Raw genomic sequence first — 6,000 nt, forward strand, 5'->3', positions numbered from 1 at the left:
AACTGTATTTCAAAATTTTTTTACGACCTTTTATATTCACCCAAATGTATTGTAAAGACGTGTTTTAGATGTAAAATAATGTGAACTTAACGATAAAAATATAAAAAGTATGATTAGTTCAATACAAATGACTTTAAACGATATTTAGCGGAATTATCACCATTTTTTACCAAATTTTTTCACAAATTTTTTTTCTATTTTTTGTATTCACCCAAATGTATTGTAAATACGTGTTTTAGATGTAAAATAATGTGAACTTAACGATAAAAATATAAAAAGTATGATTAATTCAATACAAATGACTTTAAACGATATTTAGCGGAATTATCACCATTTTTTACCAAATTTTTTCCCAAATTTTTTTTCTATTTTTTGTATTCACCCAAATGTATTGTAAATACGTGTTTTAGATGTAAAATAATGTGCACTTAACGATAAAAATATAAAAAGTATGATTAGTTCAATACAAATGACTTTAAACGATATTTAGCGGAATTATCACCATTTTTTACCAAATTTTTTTTCTATTTTTTGTATTCACCCAAATGTATTGTAAACACTTGTTTTAGATGTAAAATTATGTGAACTTAACTTTAAAAATATAAAAAGTATGATTAGTTTAATAGAAATGACTTAAGACGATATTTAGCGGATTCATCACCTGTATTTCAAAATTTTTTTACGACCTTTTATATTCACCCAAATGTATTGTAAAGACGTGTTTTAGATGTAAAATAATGTGAACTTAACGATAAAAATATAAAAAGTATGATTAGTTCAATACAAATGACTTTAAACGATATTTAGCGGAATTATCACCATTTTTTACCAAATTTTTTTTCTATTTTTTGTATTCACCCAAATGTATTGTAAACACGTTTTTCAGATGTAAAATAATGTGAACTTAACGATAAAAATATAAAAAGTATGATTAGTTTAATAGAAATGACTTAAGACGATATTTAGCGGATTCATCACCTGTATTTCAAAATTTTTTTACGACCTTTTATATTCACCCAAATGTATTGTAAAGACGTGTTTTAGATGTAAAATTATGTGAACTTAACGATAAAAATATAAAAAGTATGATTAGTTCAATACAAATGACTTTAAACGATATTTAGCGGAATTATCACCATTTTTTACCCAATTTTTTCCCAAATTTTTTTTCTATTTTTTGTATTCACCCAAATGTATTGTAAATACGTGTTTTAGATGTAAAATAATGTGAACTTAACGTTAAAAATATAAAAAGTATGATTAGTTTAATAGAAATGACTTAAGACGATATTTAGCCGATTCATCACCTGTATTTCAAAATTTTTTTACGACCTTTTATATTCACCCAAATGTATTGTAAAGACGTGTTTTAGATGTAAAATAATGTGAACTTAACGATAAAAATATAAAAAGTATGATTAGTTCAATACAAATGACTTTAAACGATATTTAGCGGAATTATCACCATTTTTTACCAAATTTTTTTTCTATTTTTTGTATTCACCCAAATGTATTGTAAATACGTTTTTTAGATGTAAAATAATGTGAACTTAACGATAAAAATATAAAAAGTATGATTAGTTCAATACAAATGACTTTAAACGATATTTAGCGGAATTATCACCATTTTTTACCAAATTTTTTCACAAATTTTTTTTCTATTTTTTGTATTCACCCAAATGTATTGTAAATACGTGTTTTAGATGTAAAATAATGTGAACTTAACGATAAAAATATAAAAAGTATGATTAGTTCAATACAAATGACTTTAAACGATATTTAGCAGAAGTACCACCATTTTTTACCAAATTTTTTCCCAAATTTTTTTTCTATTTTTTGTATTCACCCAAATGTATTGTAGATACGTGTTTTAGATGTAAAATAATGTGAACTTAATGATAAAAATATAAAAAGTATGATTAGTTCAATACAAATGACTTTAAACGATATTTAGCGGAATTATCACCATTTTTTACCAAATTTTTTCACAAATTTTTTTTCTATTTTTTGTATTCACCCAAATGTATTGTAAATACGTGTTTTAGATGTAAAATAATGTGAACTTAACGATAAAAATATAAAAAGTATGATTAGATCAATACAAATGACTTTAAACGATATTTAGCGGAATTATCACCATTTTTTACCAAATTTTTTTTCTATTTTTTGTATTCACCCAAATGTATTGTAAACACGTGTTTTAGATGTAAAATTATGTGAACTTAACGTTAAAAATATAAAAAGTATGATTAGTTTAATAGAAATGACTTAAGACGATATTTAGCGGATTCATCAACTGTATTTCAAAATTTTTTTACGACCTTTTATATTCACCCAAATGTATTGTAAAGACGTGTTTTAGATGTAAAATAATGTTAACTTAACGATAGAAATATAAAAAGTATGATTAGTTCAATACAAATGACTTTAAACGATATTTAGCGGAATTATCACCATTTTTTACCAAATTTTTTCACAAATTTTTTTTCTATTTTTTGTATTCACCCAAATGTATTGTAAATACGTGTTTTAGATGTAAAATAATGTGAACTTAACGATAAAAATATAAAAAGTATGATTAATTCAATACAAATGACTTTAAACGATATTTAGCGGAATTATCACCATTTTTTACCAAATTTTTTCCCAAATTTTTTTTCTATTTTTTGTATTCACCCAAATGTATTGTAAATACGTGTTTTAGATGTAAAATAATGTGCACTTAACGATAAAAATATAAAAAGTATGATTAGTTCAATACAAATGACTTTAAACGATATTTAGCGGAATTATCACCATTTTTTACCAAATTTTTTTTCTATTTTTTGTATTCACCCAAATGTATTGTAAACACTTGTTTTAGATGTAAAATTATGTGAACTTAACTTTAAAAATATAAAAAGTATGATTAGTTTAATAGAAATGACTTAAGACGATATTTAGCGGATTCATCACCTGTATTTCAAAATTTTTTTACGACCTTTTATATTCACCCAAATGTATTGTAAAGACGTGTTTTAGATGTAAAATAATGTGAACTTAACGATAAAAATATAAAAAGTATGATTAGTTCAATACAAATGACTTTAAACGATATTTAGCGGAATTATCACCATTTTTTACCAAATTTTTTTTCTATTTTTTGTATTCACCCAAATGTATTGTAAACACGTTTTTTAGATGTAAAATAATGTGAACTTAACGATAAAAATATAAAAAGTATGATTAGTTTAATAGAAATGACTTAAGACGATATTTAGCGGATTCATCACCTGTATTTCAAAATTTTTTTACGACCTTTTATATTCACCCAAATGTATTGGAAAGACGTGTTTTAGATGTAAAATTATGTGAACTTAACGATAAAAATATAAAAAGTATGATTAGTTCAATACAAATGACTTTAAACGATATTTAGCGGAATTATCACCATTTTTTACCCAATTTTTTCCCAAATTTTTTTTCTATTTTTTGTATTCACCCAAATGTATTGTAAATACGTGTTTTAGATGTAAAATAATGTGAACTTAACGTTAAAAATATAAAAAGTATGATTAGTTTAATAGAAATGACTTAAGACGATATTTAGCGGATTCATCACCTGTATTTCAAAATTTTTTTACGACCTTTTATATTCACCCAAATGTATTGTAAAGACGTGTTTTAGATGTAAAATAATGTGAACTTAACGATAAAAATATAAAAAGTATGATTAGTTCAATACAAATGACTTTAAACGATATTTAGCGGAATTATCACCATTTTTTACCAAATTTTTTTTCTATTTTTTGTATTCACCCAAATGTATTGTAAATACGTTTTTTAGATGTAAAATAATGTGAACTTAACGATAAAAATATAAAAAGTATGATTAGTTCAATACAAATGACTTTAAACGATATTTAGCGGAATTATCACCATTTTTTACCAAATTTTTTTTCTATTTTTTGTATTCACCCAAATGTATTGTAAACACGTTTTTTAGATGTAAAATAATGTGAACTTAACGATAAAAATATAAAAAGTATGATTAGTTTAATAGAAATGACTTAAGACGATATTTAGCGGATTCATCACCTGTATTTCAAAATTTTTTTACGACCTTTTATATTCACCCAAATGTATTGTAAAGACGTGTTTTAGATGTAAAATAATTTGAACTTAACGATAAAAATATAAAAAGTATGATTAGTTCAATACAAATGACTTTAAACGATATTTAGCAGAAGTACCACCATTTTTTACCAAATTTTTTCCCAAATTTTTTTTCTATTTTTTGTATTCACCCAAATGTATTGTAAATACGTGTTTTAGATGTAAAATAATGTGAACTTAATGATAAAAATATAAAAAGTATGATTAGTTCAATACAAATGACTTTAAACGATATTTAGCGGAATTATCACCATTTTTTACCAAATTTTTTCACAAATTTTTTTTCTATTTTTTGTATTCACCCAAATGTATTGTAAATACGTGTTTTAGATGTAAAATAATGTGAACTTAACGATAAAAATATAAAAAGTATGATTAATTCAATACAAATGACTTTAAACGATATTTAGCGGAATTATCACCATTTTTTACCAAATTTTTTCCCAAATTTTTTTTCTATTTTTTGTATTCACCCAAATGTATTGTAAATACGTGTTTTAGATGTAAAATAATGTGAACTTAACGATAAAAATATAAAAAGTATGATTAGATCAATACAAATGACTTTAAACGATATTTAGCGGAATTATCACCATTTTTTACCCAATTTTTTCCCAAATTTTTTTTCTATTTTTTGTATTCACCCAAATGTATTGTAAATACGTGTTTTAGATGTAAAATAATGTGAACTTAACGTTAAAAATATAAAAAGTATGATTAGTTTAATAGAAATGACTTAAGACGATATTTAGCGGATTCATCACCTGTATTTCAAAATTTTTTTACGACCTTTTATATTCACCCAAATGTATTGTAAAGACGTGTTTTAGATGTAAAATAATGTGAACTTAACGATAAAAATATAAAAAGTATGATTAGTTCAATACAAATGACTTTAAACGATATTTAGCGGAATTATCACCATTTTTTACCAAATTTATTTTCTATTTTTTGTATTCACCCAAATGTATTGTAAATACGTTTTTTAGATGTAAAATAATGTGAACTTAACGATAAAAATATAAAAAGTATGATTAGTTCAATACAAATGACTTTAAACGATATTTAGCGGAATTATCACCATTTTTTACCAAATTTTTTTTCTATTTTTTGTATTCACCCAAATGTATTGTAAATACGTGTTTTAGATGTAAAATAATGTGAACTTAACGATAAAAATATAAAAAGTATGATTAGATCAATACAAATGACTTTAAACGATATTTAGCGGAATTATCACCATTTTTTACCCAATTTTTTCCCAAATTTTTTTTCTATTTTTTGTATTCACCCAAATGTATTGTAAATACGTGTTTTAGATGTAAAATAATGTGAACTTAACGTTAAAAATATAAAAAGTATGATTAGTTTAATAGAAATGACTTAAGACGATATTTAGCGGATTCATCACCTGTATTTCAAAATTTTTTTACGACCTTTTATATTCACCCAAATGTATTGTAAATACGTGTTTTAGATGTAAAATAATGTGAACTTAACGATAAAAATATAAAAAGTATGATTAGTTCAATACAAATGACTTTAAACGATATTTAGCAGAAGTACCACCATTTTTTACCAAATTTTTTCCCAAATTTTTTTTCTATTTTTTGTATTCACCCAAATGTATTGTAGATACGTGTTTTAGATGTAAAATAATGTGAACTTAATGATAAAAATATAAAAAGTATGATTAGTTCAATACAAATGACTTTAAACGATATTTAGCGGAATTATCACCATTTTTTACCAAATTTTTTCACAAATTTTTTTTCTATTTTTTGTATTCACCCAAATGTATTGTAAATACGTGTTTTAGATGTAAAATAATGTGAACTTAACGAT

Source organism: Diuraphis noxia, unplaced genomic scaffold (genome assembly GCF_037042655.1).
Source record: "Diuraphis noxia isolate RWA-SAM2 unplaced genomic scaffold, SU_Dnox_SAM2 contig0008, whole genome shotgun sequence".
Lineage (NCBI taxonomy): Eukaryota > Metazoa > Arthropoda > Insecta > Hemiptera > Aphididae > Diuraphis > Diuraphis noxia.